At 41.0% G+C, this 18,503-nt stretch overlaps 1 protein-coding gene across 1 annotated transcript in view; it reads right to left on the bottom strand.

The window, feature by feature from the left end:
- LOC124864720 (histone acetyltransferase KAT8-like) overlaps positions 1–18,503 on the bottom strand; it is a 34,807-nt gene that overhangs the window by 15,347 nt on the left and 957 nt on the right. The window lies entirely within an intron of this gene.

The raw sequence follows: 18,503 nt of genomic DNA, 5'->3' as shown, positions 1-18,503 counted from the left end.
ATTTTGGGTACATTCAGATAGCTGAAACAGATTTTTAAACTCAGATCAATTGTCTACCTTAGCTCAGACAACAAGGTATTATAACTGTTTCTACAGTGTTCAATATTTTATGTAACAATCTGCTAAGTTTTTAAACTTCATCTCAATACACTCCAGTGTTAGTTTTCTTGGTGCTGGAGCTTCAAGCCTGTTTGAAGCATGCACAAAAGTGGATAACCTTTGTGGCCACAGTGACACATGATATTCTGCAACAACAGTAACATGTTCATGGTTTAAACAATCTCAGATGAGATCTAAAGCAAACACTGTGGATGAGATGTATGGATGAAACAATCAGCATTTTTATTAAAACTTAGATTAGATCTGATCTAGATTATGAAATTAAAAGCTGTTTAGCAAGTCAGCTTGTAAATAATGCAGATTTATGGACAGTGGCTGCACTTCTGCCGCGGAAAACATCTTGCTGAGCTGATTACAGACCTGGAGAAAAAATACACGGACTCTTTCATCATAATACTGGAAGATTTTAACAGAGCAAACCTCTCCAATGAACTCCCCAAATACAGACAGCATATTAAATGTCCCACCAGAGATAAAAACACACTGGACCATTGTTACACAGCTTTAAAGGACTCATATCATGCTGTTACCAGGGCTGCTCTGGGTTTTTCAGATCATTATCTAATCCACCTCATCCCAACCTACAGACAGAGACTAAGAGCTTCCAAACCCAAGGTTCACACTGTGAAGAAGTGGACTGAGGAATCAAAGCAGATGCTACAGGCCTGTTTTTGAAACCTCAGCCACTGACTTAAACCAACTAACTGATGTGGTGACATCATACATCAGTTTCTGTGAGGACAGGTGTGTGCAGACCAAGACCTTCTGCACCTTTGGGAACAATGAGCCATGGTTTACTCCACACCTCAGGAATCTGCGCAGGGAAAAGGAAGAAGCTCACAGCAGTGGAGATTGGGCGCGGTACAGGCAGGCCAGGAACAAACTAACAAAGGAGATCAAAGCAGCCAAGAGAAGCTACAGTGAGAAGCTGAAGAACATCCTTTCTACTGGTGATACTTCAGCTGTATGGACCGGTCTGAGAAACCTGACTGCCTATAGGAGCCCCTCCACCCATCCTGAACAGAGTCCTCACCTGGCCAACCGTCTGAATGGCTTCTACTGCAGACATGACAAGAAGCCATTCACACCTCAAACCATCTCCTCTACATCCCATTCAGGAACAAGTTCTTCCCACAAAGCTACCAACCCCCCACCTTCAGATCCTCTGCCTGCACTAAAGATCTACGAGGAAGATGTAAACAGGCTCTTTCAGCGCATGAAAACAAAGAAAGCTGGAGGACCCGATAACGTCTCCCCATCATGCCTGAAAGCCTGTGCAAATCAACTCACTCCGATCTTCACAAGGATCTTCAACAAGTCACTGGAGAAATGTGAGGTCCCCTCCTGCCTCAAACGATCCATCATCATCCCGGTTCCCAAGAAACCCACCATCGTAGGATTAAATGACTACAGGCCTGTAGCCCTGACGTCTGTGGTCATGAAATCCTTTGAGCGGCTGGTGTTGAAGCACCTGAAAGACATCACAGGCCCCCTGCTGGACCCCCTGCAGTTTGCCTACCGAGCAAACAGGTCGGCAGATAATGCTGTTAACTTAGGTCTACACTTCATCCTGCAACACCTCGACCTTCCAGGGACGTACGCCAGGATCCTGTTTGTAGACTTCAGCTCCACCTTCAACACCATCATACCAGACATCCTCCACCAGAAGCTCACCCAGCTCAACGTCCCAGCCTCCACCTGTCAGTGGATCAACAGCTTCCTGACAGACCGACAGCAGCAGGTGAGACTGGGGAGCATCTTCTCCCGATCCAGATCAATAAGTACTGGTGCCCCCCAGGGGTGTGTTCTATCCCCACTCCTCTTCTCTCTGTACACAAATGACTGCACCTCATCGGACTCGTCCGTGAAACTCCTTAAGTTTGCAGACGACACCACTGTTATTAGACTGATCCAGGACGGTGATGAGTCTGCATACAGACAGCAGGTGGATCGGCTGGTCCACTGGTGCGGTCAGAACTACCTTGAACTCAACCCACTCAAGACTGTGGAAATGGTGGTGGACCTTCGGAGAACACCACCCCCATACACCCCCCTCACCATCCTCAACAACACTGTATCGGCCGTGGACCACTTCAGGTTCTTAGGAACCACCATCTCTGAGGACTTGAGATGGTCTTCACACATAGACACTGTTCAAAAGAAGGCCCAGCAGAGACTGTACTTCCTGAGGCAACTCAAGAAGTTCAACCTTCCACAGGAGCTGTTGGTCATCTTCTCCACTGCCATCATTCAATCTGTCCTGTCTTCATCCATCTCAGTGTGGTTTGGCTCATCCACAAAACAGGAAAGGTCCAGACTGCAACGAATAATCAGGACTGACCTTCCCTCCATTCAGGACTTATACAGGTCAAGGGTCAAGAAAAGAGCTGCTAAAATCTCTGCAGACCCCACACACCCTGCACATAAACTGTTTAGAGTTTTACCTTCAGGTGGCGCTACAGAGCACTGTTTACTAAAACCAGCCGCCACAGAGACAGTTTCTTCCTCCAGGCTGTTTGTCTGATGAACATTTAATAGAGTACAAAACAACAGCATACAGATGTTGCAAATGCACCTTTTTTATTAGATATGTGTATATTGTAAATTGTAAATATGTTTATTCTGTAATGCAAAAACAGAACCAAAGAGCAAAGTGTACCGGAGTCAAATTCCTTGTTTGTATGTAAGAACTTGGCAATAAAGCTGATTCTGATTCTGTTTATCAGCAATTACCTTTGCTCTCTGTAAAACAACCATCTTTTTATTTTCATATTTCAAAACCTAAACATTGTCACAGAAATTTTCAATAAAGATCACGTAATGTGAAGACAATAAATATGTGACTGATGAAAAACACATTACTAACCGTTCACATAAAGCATTACATTTGATAATATTAAAGTTATAATTAAGTGTAGAGACATTGATAGCAGAGTTCCTAGAACCTGGAAAATAATGGAAAAATACAGTATCCCATTGATAATTCCTATTGTCTAAAAGTTGTATTGACCAATCACACATAACCATCAATCCTTCTCTGAAGGACTCTGGTGATTTTTAACAAAATCATGAAAATTCTCATTATTGTGCTGAATTTCAATAATAATTAAAATACAAATTTTTTTTTTTATTGTTTTAAATCGCTTGTCATGGGTATTAAAAAACTGTTGACTAAATGAACATCGCTCCTGGATATTGACCCTTGACCTCATGCTGAGACTGTAACAGCACTGTAGAGCTCATGTAGAGACAATCTGCTAAATCCTAAATTCACAAATAGGCGCTGTACTGTCGGTTGTTCTTCCCGGCAGCTGTGAGACTGTATAAAAACCACCGTTTATGTGACGACATCATGAAACCTGTGCACAGTAGTAACAAAAATAAAATGATACGTTCTGTAATTCTTGTCCTTGAAACTAATGTCCGTAGCGTTTCATCTAAAAGAGCAGTCACCTGACATGAATCGGTTTACACAACCTTTTTCAAACAATCAACAATTTGTCAATTTAACATATTTATTTCTCATCATATAAACTTTAATGAATAAATCAAAACAACATCCAGCTGTTTTTATTGTAACATCCCAATTGTTTCAAACATTTATTTTCCCATGTTGCTGGCTGCAGACGAGCAGTCGCTAACGGATGGAGGCGCGCCAACTGTGCTGAATGTAGAATGTAGCTGTAGACCTGAGGCTGATGAAAATTGTCTTTTCAGCCTTGAGGAAAATCTTGTGCATAACCAGGTGCTTCCTGAGATTAGACGTTTTCCCGCCGCTGATCTTGTACTTCACATCACAAATAGTGCAGTGACCATAATCTCCGTCACATTTTGAAAAGTGGAGCCATACTGTCAAGCGCTTTCTACCAGCCATGCTTTGTTGACGGTGCCAGCGACTGCTGATGTCATTACGCTCTGGTGCGTGCAATGCTGTGTTCATGTCAGCAAGAAAAATCGCCCACTCTTCCACTCCATCAGTGTCATGATGATGTGTTTAGGTACCGAAACATGGTACAGTTTAATTTTACATAAATCGGTACTAAGTACCCATCCCTAGTGGAGGGGTATTATGCTATGGGTTGTTTGGAGATAGCCCCTTCCTCTTCCTGACCTCAATCCAGTAGAACACATGGGATGAATTAGAGCAAAGATTGACATCCAGACCTTCTCATCCAACACCAGTTTCTGACCCCATAAATGAGCTTCTGGAAGAATTGTCAAAGATTTCAAGGAACACATTCCTAAACCTTGTGAACAACCTTCCAAGAGCTTAAGCTATTATAGCTGCAACGGGTGGATCAATGCCATTTTCAACCCTATGGATTAAGAAGGGCAGGTCACTTAAGGTCACATGCTAGTCAGAGCAGGTGAGCAAATACTTTTGTCAATATAGTGTAGTAAGCAGGAGAAAGATTTTGGTCATTGCAAGACTAAAGAAAGTTGTTTTATTTATTACAGGTTCATTCCACATTTGGACATATGTTTCTTTAGTTACACATGTTGTGCTTAAGGAAAAGCATTATATAATAAGATATCAAAATAAAAAAAATAAACAACTAATGTATTTTCTATACCTGCTCATTCCTTTTCAGTGTCATAGATCAGGAAGGTGTTGGTAAGGTATCATATATCACTCACAAAAGGTTCTCCCCACCTTGACCATCCTCCAGTTGCTTTGTGACCCATCTTGGCCACCCCAGTAGAAATGTGAAGCTGCCAGTCCAGCTTTGACCATTCAGATCAGCAGATTGGCCCTTTAGTCAAGAACAGAATGGGAAGCTACAAATCGGATGCCAACTTCAGCGTTGGATACAATGGCCGTTTTGGTTAAGAAATACTTTTTTTTACTTGTTCCTAGGACTAAAACAATTACACGATTATTCGATTATTGAAATAAACATTAACTTAGTAATTTAATAATCAGAGTATAGACTATATAACTGGAGTATAGACTATTAAACATGCCAATTGCTGAAAAAACAGCCCACTCAGAGCAGTAATTAGGCAAAAATTGTACAAGAAATATATACATTTTGCATTTAAGATGAAAAACCTTCTGTGTATGTAAATTTGCTTTATCCAGAACCCCTGGTAACATAGCTTTAGCTTCACTTGGTTCATATTCTGTAAAACAATCTCTTATTAAGCACCTTTTGCTATCTGATTATTAATCGATGAATCAAAAAAATAGTCGACAGACTAAATGGATTAGCAAAATAATCATTAGTTGCAGCCCCATTTGTTACCAACCAATATATCAATTCTTTAGGCCCTATAACCCGGGTGCCCCAGTACCAGGGGCGGCAGCACTTCTACCAGCAAAATCATTCCTAACACATGCTAAACAATTACCAATAAATGCATCTTGCATTTCCACTTAACGGGGAAAGGCTCGTCTAAATGACAAAAAAACTTTCTTTCTCAACGAGACCAAATTTTAACGCCAAGAAGATAAATGAAAAAAAGGAAGACATGCTCAGAAAAACACAGCAACATCAGTGCAATGTGATTCAAGCCAAGTGTAACACCGACACAATATGCTTGTATGGGTTACGTTTTTTTAAAATATATATATATATGGACCAGTTATCGCAAAGATATTAACAAAACTGACAAAATAAAATTAAGTTCGTCATAGGAGCCTGGGATGGAACAAGATAACCAGAGGAAGAAAAAAAATAAATGCTCATCTGATTCAGAAATATATATTTAACTTAAATTACAACAAACAAATAATTAGACAGACACCAGATAAGTGTGTCAAGACAATATTAAATTAGACAAGTATCCAGTCATTCAATCAAAATGGTTCAGTTTGTGGTTATCCAACCTAAATATGAAAGTTCAGTTATTGTCCATGTTCTTTTAGTTAAGTTCCTTTTGGGGGGAAAAAAACAGGACTCTCACAGTGTCCAAGGTCCCGAATCAAAAGGGAAAAATAAATAATCCTACCAGCTCGCCACTCTAGAAGAAGTTCAGGGAGTCCAAAAAAAACCTGACCAATGAGTATGGGAAGATTTACATAAGGTGTTAATCAGATTTCGTGTTGAATCAGTCATTTGTTTATTCCAGCCATGCACAGCCAACAGCAAGGAGGACGTGACATCAGAACGGGGCGTACTCTGAGAGCGTTTCCCTTTATAACGGCGCCCCTGATGGCTGAACGGGCACTCAATTTAAGTAACATAGGTTACAGTGGGTCCCCCCCTGATCACATGTACGTCCCTGTACATGATTCAGACTGTTAGGAATGTAGCTGGTTGACACTGCCAGGGAGGATTCTTCGTCATCATCGTAGTGCGTGGTTGTAGAGAATGCTTCACTCAATCCCTGGAAAAGTAGTTGGATACTTTTCAGGATGGGATGTCCCAGTCTACTATATTGAAATTTATTTGGTGGTCGTCTGATTCGTGTTGAAGTTCTCATTTGCTGTTGTGGTTCTGAGGTTGATACATTTGTGTCATGAAAAATATCAGAAATATCAGGGTCTGCAGCACTTGAGGTGGGGTTGGGATCAGAACCAGTTTCAGATCTATTGATTTCAGTGGGGACTAGCACCATTTAAGGCTCCAAGTCGTCTTTGTATTCAGTACCTGCTGTTTCTTCTGCGGGTTGCGCCGAAGTCACCTCCGGCTGGCCCCAGGTATTTGGTTCAGGCTGTGTTGGCTCAGCAGCCGGTTCCAGACGTGGTTTGGAAATGTGCAGTGAAGTGGTGAACCGAATAGGTTCTGCACCGAGTGGATTGTGCCAATCGGACAACAGGATATCTTCATCCGACACTGGTTCTTCTTCAGGAAAGCTTGGGGATGAGGTATAGTTGACTTGTTTTTTCGTAGGTGGTTGCTTGATGTGGGATGTGGCAGGTAAGTATCCACACGGCAAAAGCAAGTCACGGTGGAGAGTTCTCAGAGGTTTGTCTGCCTGCTTGGGTCTTACAGTGTACACGGGTAAATTCCCAGCCCTCTTGACAACCACGTAAACATCGCGCTCCCACTTGTCGGCAATTTTGTGTTTTCCCCTTATCCTAACGTTTCGAACCAGCACACGATCTCCAACTTCCAAGTCTGAAACAATAACATTTCGGTCAAAGTGAGCTTTATTCATCAACATTGTCTTCTCAGCATTTTCGGTAGCCAATTGGTAGCTTTTCTCTAGATGTGATCGTAGGTTTCGAACATACTCAGAGTGAGTTTGACTGGGTTTATCCACAGGTAGGCCAAATACTAGATCGATAGGAAGCCTTGGTTGTCGCCCAAACATCAACTCGTAGGGTGCAAATCCAGTAGTGTCATTTTGTGTGCAATTATAGGCATGCACAAGAGGTTTGACAAAGTCCTTCCAGTGAGTTTTATCCTGATCTGCTAGTGTACCCAGCATATTCAACAATGTCCGGTTAAATTGTTCAACTGGGTTCCCTCTGGGGTGATAGGGTGTTGTTCTAATCTTTTGAATACCTATCAGTGCACAGAGCTCTTTTATTGTTCTGGATTCAAAATCCGGTCCTTGGTCACTGTGGAGTTTTTGAGGTATGCCGTAATGCACAAAAACATTTTCCCACAGGCATTTTGCCACAGTTTTGGCTTTCTGATTTGGGGTTGGTACCGCAACAGCATATTTGGTGAAGTGATCTGTAATGACAAGGATGTCTTTGGTTTTACTTTTATCAGGCTCTAATGTTAAGAAATCCATACAGACAAGTTCCAGGGGGTATGATGTTTTAATGTTCACCATAGGTGCAGCTTTCTCTTGTGGCGCTTTGCGCTTTACACATCTTTCGCACGTTTTTATCTTGGTATGAACATCACTAGCCATCCTTGGCCAATAAAATCTGTTTCGAATAAGATCCAGAGCGCGTTCAATGCCTATATGGCCCATTTGATCATGCAACCTAAACAGCACATCAGGTCTGCTTTCCTGTGGCAGCACAAGTTGGTGTTGCAACTGGCTTCCAAGCTGCCTTCTTCTCACGAGGATGTTATCACGGAGTTCCATACGATTTATGTCCTGTTCCTCCACTCCAGTGTGAGTGGTGAATCACCAAAATTATAGTCAAATTTAGGCTTTGTCGAGTTGGAAGGTGTGAACTCTGCAACGGATTGTTTGGAACAAGAGACAGACTGGAAAGCACTTAGTTCAGCAATTGTAACTCGTGGTGGCAAAGTAACATTATGCTTAAATTCATTGCAGACTGAGACAGGTAACACTGGCTGGTGGCTTCAGAAGTCAACGAGACAGGATTTCACCACTATTCCTCCAGGCAAGTGGACGGAGGTGGGGTGTTCAACAATAACAGCCTTTTCTGCTTGTAACGAGTGGGAGACAGCAATGCCTTCCAGAATGACCGTCTGACCAGCAGGGATAGTTTTTGGAGTCACACTGAGGATTTTTACAATTCCATGGTGTCCTTCCTTTCTCCTCCTGTGTCTATGTTCCAATATTTTCAGTATAGCACGATACCCATAAGGCACCGGTTGAAACTCTGGGCATTTTTCACTGAATAGTGAATAAACAATGTCTAAGGTGTTAGTTCCTATCAAAACCAAGGGTTGAAATCAGGCACAACCAATGCAAGTGTGGTAACATCTATTGGGATTCCCAAGAAGTCTGGGGGAAATGTGATGTTGAGGGCAATATAACCCAGATAAGGCACCATTTCTCCGGATGCCCCTTCCACTTTAAGAAGGTCATTCAGAGGCTGCATTTCAAGGTCTGATAGATGTGCCATATACACTGATTCAGGAATGGTAGTTACTTGGGATCCGCTGTCCAACAAACGTTTTATTGGCGTTCCTTGTATGATAACCGGGGCAGTGCATTTAGTTCCAACAAGCCCTTTAGGTAATGAGTCATATTGTTGTTGAGGTGTAAGCTTGGGACATTCCGATGCAGCAGCCTCCGCTTGCCCACCAGCAGAAACTGCACTTAGTTTAACTGTTTACTTTGACCGTTATTTTGCTCCCATTGCTCTTGTTTCTGCTGGAGCCGTGTTTTCTTCTGAAGAACAAGAGCTGGATTGGCTGGTTGGCTGCATGTTGGAGCAATATGCCCATCCTCTCCGCATTTAAAACAAAACCCCGGTCTGGGTCGTGTTGTCTACGCTCTGCTGCTTCCTTGAAGTGGAAGTTTGTCGCGGTTAGCCAAGTTGGAGGGGCTGCGAGCTTTCTGCGCCAAAAGTGCAGACATCTGTTGCTGTAATTTTTTCATCTGCTGTTTTAATTCAGTGATAGCAGGAATGTCTGTATCCGCATGACCACAGGAGCAGGCACTGAGCATGCACAGTAGCTCGCTGCTTAGAAGATCCAATATGTTTCTTCATTAAGCTTTCTTTGGCCACATGTCTGTCCTCTTCTGTTCTCAGGAGGAGCAGTAGTTCAGAGAATGAAGGAGGATTATTTTTTCTCTGCTCTAATTGTAGCTTACTGATTATGGTGTTATCCCAGCAGAACTCGGCAGAACTGTTTCAGTAAATGCTTGTCAATGTCAATGGAAGCCACGCCACCGCGTTTTACCACAGTGTTTAATGTAAAGAGCAGCCGTTGCAGATATCCAGAGGGCTTTTCCCCAGGATCCTGTAATGTAATTAAAAACTGTGCAAATAACTCATCACCATCCTGCACAGTTGAGTATGCAGAATCCAAAACTTGTAGATATTTAGCTGGTGATGTATCAGGTTGCAGCCCTTTTACAACATCTGCAGCAGGAGAATGAAGGCTTTCCAGAATCTTCCGGGTGATGTACAGTAAAGGTAGCTTATCATCAGCCATCAAAAGATCAATCTGTGATCTCCAGGTTTCATAGTCCACTTCGTTTGTAGCTTTAGGTACTTTACCGGAGAATGGACAAAGTCTTAATGTTGATGCAGAGTGCGATAGAAGCTCTTCTGTTTTCACAATATGTTCCACAACAACTTTTTGAATTTCAGGGGGATTTAAATGAGTTGCTAAAAGAGAAGGTTTCTGTTGGGAAAACACTGACTCTCTCTGATCAGTTAACGAATAACCAACAGGAAACTGAGGTTGTGACTTGGCTCCACTTGGTGCCCCCTGCTGGCCGGGCAGGAAAAGCACTGAGCCCACAGCTTGATCAGCACCTTCTTCTTCCTCCTCTTCACTGATTTCCAAAGTGTCCAAATGTGTCTTTATCTGTGACATCACTTCTTGTAGAACAACATCAAACTTCTGTCCACTTCTCCGTGCAATATATTTCAGTTCATCCATATAGTTAGGGAATGTGGTCGACCCCCCTGTGCCTGTGCATTGGTCTGGAGATAATGTAACGCAAAATTTGATTTCAGGATTCTCGCCAGAAACACGGGTATGTGGCAAAATAGGCTTGAGTGCAGTTAAAGCACTATTATCATTATACTCAATAATCAGGTTTTCATTAAGCGGACTCTCTACATCATCAACAGCGATTATTTTTTTAATAGACCCATATCGCTTTAAGACATCTATAATTTCTTCATCTTTGTCTGTATGAGTTACACCAGAAATGATAACACAATTCTGTGTGTCTATCCCTGATTTTTTTTAAAAATCCATAATGGAACCCGACAAAAGAAATATTCATTAACCACATCAAATGAGCAATGAGCAATCAAAATCAAATCATCAATCAATCATTACTTGTCCACCCACAACCAGGCTCCTGGCTAGCTCGCCAAATGTAACACCGACACAATATGCTTGTATGGGTTACGTTTTTTTTTATATATATATATATGGACCAGTTATCGCAAAGATATTAACAAAACTGACAACAGAAAATTAAGTTCGTCATAGGAGCCTGGGATGGAACAACATAACCAGAGGAAAAATAAAAAATAAATGCTCATCTGATTCAGAAATATATATTTAACTTAAATTACAACAAACAAATAATTAGACAGACACCAGATAAGTGTGTCAAGACAATATTACATTAGACAAGTATCCAGTCATTCAATCAAAATGGTTCAGTTTGTGGTTATCCAACCTAAATATGAAAGTTCAGTTATTGTCCATGTTCTTTTAGTTAAGTTCCTTTTGGGGGGAAAAAAACAGGACTCTCACAGTGTCCAAGGTCCCGAATCAAAAGGGAAAAATAAATAATCCTACCAGCTCGCCACTCTAGAAGAAGTTCAGGGAGTCCAAAAAAAACCTGACCAATGAGTATGGGAAGATTTACATAAGGTGTTAATCAGATTTCGTGTTGAATCAGTCATTTGTTTATTCCAGCCATGCACAGCCAACAGCAAGGAGGACGTGACATCAGAACGGGGCGTACTCTGAGAGCGTTTCCCTTTATAACGGCGCCCCTGATGGCTGAACGGGCACTCAATTTAAGTAACATAGGTTACACAAGACTCTGCTCTTTCCAGCGGTACATTTGCACTACATGCAAAACTATCTGAGCTACCAACCGTGTAGAAAACTGTGACACAATATTCCCTCGCTTTACAGCTAATTTATTTCCCCCATTGCGAATAGTGAATCATATCATCCAGCCAATGGGGTGCGGAGAAAATGCCCCACGCAGCTGAAAATGTCTGACTAGGTCACTGCAGGTTTTTACGCACAGAGCGTCATTAGGCTGATTTACAGAAATGGTCTGTGGCCTCTCTAGGCAATGGAAAAAAAGTACAGAATTCTCTGGGATTCCTATTATCCGGGTAAAACAAATCCTGGGGCTTTACACGGAAAAGGGGCTAGAGACTGAGCTTCCCACGGCAACTCAAAAAGTCCAACCTTCCACAGGAGCTGCTGATCATCTTCTCCACTGCCATCATTCAGTCTGTCCTGTCTTCATCCATCTCAGTGTCATCAGGTCTGCAGAGAGAATCATCAGGGCTGAGCTTCCCTCCATCCAGGACTTATACAGGTCAAAGGTCAGGAAATGGGCAGCTAACATCTCTGTATACCCCACACAACCTGCACACAAACTGTTAAGGCTTTTATCTTCAGGTGGCGCTACAGAGCGCTGTTGAAAAAACAAGCAATCATAGAGACAGGTTTTCCCCAGGCTGTTGCTCTGATGAAAACAGTGAACCATTTAAAGCCAGAGTAGTTGCTACTCTGCTGGAAACAAATAAGAACAAATTGAAAAAATTGTTTTCCTATATTGCGGTTGTTCTTATGGACTGATGTTTGTTGTATGATGTGAGCGATGGAAACAGAAGTTAAATTCCTTGTTTGTACTCTCAAACTTGGACATTAAAGTTCATTCTGATACCATAAAATCCTGTGAGGCTAATAAAATATAGTTTATGTTCAAACTAGGGCTGGGCAATATGGAAAAAAAAAAACAATCACGATAATATTTTTCATATCAGTCATATTGACATATATCACGATATAAAATAAATCACTATTTTTGTCACTCTTTAATGTTTCCTGGTACTATTAAGTGAGATTTGAAGATATCAGAAGGTTATTATTGATTTAAATATTTTATTTCAAAATGCTGAACATGTCATCGAACATTATTCAACTGTTTACGATACATAAAATCAGAATCAGCTTTATTGCCAAGTTTGTGACACAAACCAGGAATTTGACTCTAGTACACTTTGCTCTCAGTAAAGATTTTTTTCTTCTTTTTTTTCTATATAAATGAAAATAAAGTACCTATTTAAATGTACATACAGGTCCTTCTCAAAATATTAGCATATTGTGATAAAGTTCATTATTTTCCATAATGTAATGATGAAAATGTAACATTCATATATTTTAGATTCATTGCACACTAACTGAAATATTTCAGGTCTTTTATTGTCTTAATACGGATGATTTTGGCATACAGCTCATGAAAACCCAAAATTCCTATCTTTTCATGAGCTGTATGCCACAATAATCCGTATTAAGACAATAAAAGACCTGAAATATTTCAGTTAGTGTGCAATGAATCTAAAATATATGAATGTTAAATTTTCATCATTACATTATGGAAAATAATGAACTTTATCACAATATGCTAATATTTTGAGAAGGACCTGTATATACACAGAGGCTTTCCAATAGAATATAATGTGGTATCGGTCCAAGTATGCCTGGTGTTGTTCTGGAGATCTGACTGTCAAGAGTTCATCAGAGAAACAGCCTGGAGGAAGAAACTGTCTCTGTGGCGGCTGGTTTTAGCAGACAGCGCTCTGTAGCGCCACCTGAAGGTAAAAGTCTAAAGGGTTTAAAAGTATTCTTTAAACTAAAATCTTCTTTTGCAATACAAACTCCTGCTTTTTCTGTCACTTTAATTTTCTTAACACATGAGAAGCTGACTGTATGGTCGGTTGTTGCCGCTGTACAGGCGACGTTTTCGGAGAGAGGGAGGAGGCGGGGGCTTACCAGTTGCTCCTTACTGGGATTGTAACGTTTTACACTCGGCGTGCTCCAGTGTGGCACTGGTTCAGGTGGTAAAACAGATTGGTGGTATTCCCCACCTTCGTCTGAACATGCGCTCGAAATAATTTGCAGTGCACATACTTTGATCATTTGACTGACTTTAAATAGCCGAAATAGCCACACGACTAAGCTGCTTGAACCCTCCTTGTCAATGATGTCGTTCGTTGTGTTTTCCGTCTTTTCTTCATTCGAGGCACAAATTTTTTCTCTCTTTTTTTTCAGTGTGAGTCCTACCTGTTACCTGAAGTAAGAGACTACAGCTGCACAAACAATAGCATTTAGCACGTCTGGCTGCTACTGTGCTGTCTGTGTCAACCTACCTTTGCGTCTCTGTTTTCCAGCCACATGATTGGTCCAGCAGAGTAACTCTTATTATCACTGGCTATTCGTAATGTCTGTCAAAACCTGGATAAACGCCATCTATTGAAAAGTCTATCAATCATGTTTCATAGCTCTATTGAGGAAAAAACCCAATCACAAGAAGGCATGGTAAGGCGTATTCGTCACTTCCTGCTTTCACTGTTGCACTCGGTGGATTGTTTGGTGTGTGAAGGCTTTCTCGTTTGCTCTGATTTCTCTCTACTGTGATATCTCTGACTTGTTCTAATACATAAGCACGCTAAAATACATACTTTCGCCTGCTGCTTTTAACGTTTGGGGACTCCGTGTTTCACATGTTTTTTTCTGGTAGTGATAAGGGGTCGCTAGCTTAGCGTTAGCTTTAGCTCCACCATGGCTACCCGTTCTGCTGTTTCTCTCTCTGAGTCTCCTCCTCTCTCCTGCTCTCTGTGTCAGATGTTCAGTTACTCCTCTGCCTCCTTTAGTGATAATGGTACATGTAATAAATGTAGCCTTTTGTAGCTTTGGTGGCGAGGTGTCGGAATTGGAGGCCCGGCTCCGCGCTGTTGAAAAACCAGCAGATAGCCGAGGCCCCTTAGCCAGCGTGGAGCCACTGAGGGTAGCTCCCCGTAGCAGTCCTCCAGCAGAGCCCGCGCAGCCGGGGCCTCAGGCCGGCTGGGTGACGGTACGTAGAGAGAATAGTCCTAGATCCCAGCCCACAGGTGACCACCAACCCGTCTGTGTCGCTGAGAAGTTGGCTTCTCAGCGACACACCCTAAACCTCTGGTAATTGGCAGCTCCATAGTTGAGTTATCAGAAATATTAGCTTCATCTAAACCTTCAACTTGTATGTTAGACCCAATCCCAACCAAATTATTTAAGGAAGTGTTCCCTCTGATTACCAGCCCCATTTTAGATATGATTAATCTATCTTTAGTAAATGGATCAGAACCACAGGCTTTTAAGTTAGCTGTAATTAAACCTTTACTTAAGAAACCTTCGCTTGATCGAGATGATTTAATAAATTACAGACCTATATCCAATCTTCCATTCTTATCTAAAATTCTTGAGAAAATAGTTGCTAATCAAATGTGTGAACATTTATACAGCAATGACCTGTTTGAAGAGTTTCAGTCAGGTTTCAGAGCTCATCATAGCACTGAAACAGCTCTGCTGAAAGTCACTAATGATATTCTTATGGCCTCAGATAATAGACTTGTGTCTGTTCTGGTTCTGTTAGATCTCAGTGCTGCATTTGATCCACCTCCGATAATAAAGTAAAAACCTTGGTGTTAACTTTGACTAGGACATGTCATTTAAATCCCATATTAAACAGATTTCCAGGATTTCCTTCTTTCATCTCCAGAACATTGTCAAAATTAGAAATATCCTATCCAGGAGTGACGCTGAAAAACTAGTCCATGCATTTGTTACTTCAAGGCTGGACTATTGTAATTCTTTACTATCAGGATGTCCACAAAATGCAGTTAAAAGCCTTCAGCTGATTCAAAATGCTGCAGCAAGAGTTCTGATGAATATTAAAAAGAGAGATCATATTTCTCCTATTTTAGCTTCCCTTCATTGGCTCCCTGTTAAATCCAGAATATAATTTAAAATTCTCCTCCTCACATATAAAGCCCTTAATGATCTAGCTCCATCATACATCAGAGATCTGATTGGTCCATATGTTCCTAACAGAGCACTTTGTTCTCAGACTGCAGGTTTACTGGTGGTTCCTAGAGTCTCTAGAAGTAGAATGGGAGGCAGATCCTTTAGTTATCAGGCTCCTCTCCTGTGGAACCAGCTCCCAGTTTTAGTCCGTGAGGCAGTCTGTGAAATGACTGCAGCATTAAACGTGACACAGGCATGCAGCTGCCTGAAAACAAAGATAACACTTCAGCAAACAGCAGAAGCTCTGAGAGCTCTGATAAAGATTTTAACTCTATCCTGCATATGGCAAACTCAAGGCCCACGGGCCAAAACCGGCCCACCAGAAGTTTGTGTGATTCTCTAGAAGTAGAACCTTAGATATGATAACTTTTTCTCTCTCAATATGGGGAAGTAAAACAGCAGAAGTCTCTGTGCTGGTTCAAAGCAAAAAGTCCCATTTCTCAAAAGTCATAAATTGAAGGATAATTTGAAAAATGTCACAACATATTTTGTGCAACCATGTCAAATCTGCAATTAGTTTAATCATAAGGTTTCATTAAAAGCAGGACTGGACAGCATTCCAGTCCACAGTGCTCCATGGAAGCAAATAATGATTGATTTTACTAACATGGGAGTAAAACGTTAATTGGTGCAGGTTTTCAAACCAGCATCTCATGGGTTAGTATGGAGAGCTAACAGAACTATGTATACAACAAGAAAAATTGGCTAAAGTCTGCAGACATAAAATGAACCTGGATTGAAGCTCTAACTAAGTTTATTTAATCTGAGATCTTCTCCAAATGCAACAGTATATGTCAGTCTACATGAGATACTAACAACCTCACCTACAGCAGAAATAACATCACACTGTGTGGAAGGTTTGCTGACTGCATAGGCTGGATCTATAAAACATTATGTGCACAGACCAAATGACCAAAACACCAAGGTTCTGAATGACTTCTGAACCTCACTGACCTGACAATGACAACCTGACACTTCTCCAGACCGGACAAACAATACCTTCAAGGTGGACCCCACTAACACCACCTTATTGATTCTGGGTGGAATAAAAAAAGAGTTTAAGCATTCAAAGCAGACCTAGTGGAAACAAAAAGGATTATGAGTAAATTATGTGTATTATAAGAACATAAAACGAAATTATATTCAAATTTTTGCAAATAAAAATTGCTCTGACAGAGAAGTGAAAATGTATTTGTATAGCACATTTCAGCAGCATTCAAAGTGCTTTACATTATAAAAATATAAAATCATTAAAAACGTCAATGAAGTACACAGCAAATCAGTCATCACAAAAAATCTTAAAAACCATAACATCTTCCTAGAAGCTACACCTGGCCTGACTCTGTGTCTACCTGTGACACCTTTCTGGAGAGTGACATCGTCCGAGCTTCTGCTGGCAACAACTTAATGCTCACCTTCTACCAATGATCCACATGGCCCTGTCTTTTAGTGTTTAACCCTTTCTCTCTCCTAGACATGGCTACTGACTGAGCTTCTACTGTAACTAACTCTATGTTCTCTCTTTCAGACTCTAACCTTGAAAACTGGATCAGAGTTTATCTGTTCTTTCTTTCTAGATGAAACCACTAAAGGAGCTACATCCATTAACATTTACTTTTCCTTCCCATAGAAAGTACTCCTAGATCAGTGCTTCTTTGTTCTCTTTGTGTCTCTGCTCTGTTCTCTCAAACCTCCAGTCGGTCGTGGCAGATGGCCGCTCACACTGAGCCTGGTTCTGGTTCTGCTGGAGGTTTCTTCCTGTTAAAAGGGAGTTTTTCCTCTCCACTGTCGCTACATGCATGCTCAGTATGAGGGATTGCTGCAAAGTCAACACCAGTGACTGTCCACTGTCTCTACATGCTCATCCAGGAGGAGTGAATGCTGCAAGTCACTGACTGGATGCAATCTGCTGGGTTTCCTTAGATAGAAAAACTTTTTATCCAATTTGAATAAATAACAGAATCTGACTGAACTGTTCAATGGTTACGATTAATTGGAATGTATGAACCTGACTTGAAATCTATATGATTTGATTGAATTGACTTAACCCATTTTAAAGTTACCCACCTTTCACACAATGCAACAGGAAACAACACCCTCCAATTATTCTTACCTCCGTCTTCCTCCCTCCCTGTTGGTTGGAGTAAGGGGGAGTCAGGTTTAGCCTAAACCAGCTCAGTTATGGTTGAGGTCCAAACACACCCTCCATTTCTGCTACCTGTATGACCCCTTCTCTTTTCCGATGGTTATAATCAGACTGACAGAGAGAGGTATCCCAATCCTTGTGGTTTTTAGTATAACAATGACCATCAGTGGGCTCTAGATGGATAAACTTTATCAGTTTATTATTTTACTTAGTGCCCCTACACATAGCCCATTCTAAAATGGCCAAATAGTAGTTTAATCTGACCTCCCCAACAACCCCGCACCATTCCAGACCCTTTGTGAAGAGCTTTGAGACAACATGTGTTGTTAATTGGCGGTATTTCAATAAAGCTAAATTGAAAAGTTATTTTTGCGATATATCTCTCCATTGTTTTATCACCCAGCCCTAGTTCAAACTGTTTTGAATGGTTTCCAGTACACAGCTGTTTACCCAGGCATGTTTTATCTGTTCATATCAATCTTTTAACATTATTTTATATCTCATCTCCTAAAGTGATTTTTCAGTGATTGTAATGATTATGATACTATGAGGATGATGATCAACCACCAGCATCTAGATGGGCATCCTCCAAGCAGGACCACCTTCATCAGTTTCTACCTGTGTTCATAATGTTTTCTGACAGATAGGTGTGAACTCTTGTTTGCATTGTCACCGTTTTATAATTCCATTTGAAAAGTTATTGTTAATAAATCTGTTACAATTGAAGTCAAACATTATTTCCTCTAGATGATTTTTTATCTTTTTGAAAAGATATATATACAGTAAGTTTGTTGTGTTTTCTAAAACAAACCCAAACACAATTGTTATTAGGTGGATTGACTATGGTAAAA

This window comes from Girardinichthys multiradiatus, chromosome Y, assembly GCF_021462225.1.
Source record: "Girardinichthys multiradiatus isolate DD_20200921_A chromosome Y, DD_fGirMul_XY1, whole genome shotgun sequence".
Classification (NCBI taxonomy): domain Eukaryota; kingdom Metazoa; phylum Chordata; class Actinopteri; order Cyprinodontiformes; family Goodeidae; genus Girardinichthys; species Girardinichthys multiradiatus.
Note: the sequence above shows the minus strand (reverse complement) of the source record. Positions and strands in the feature narration are given on the sequence as shown.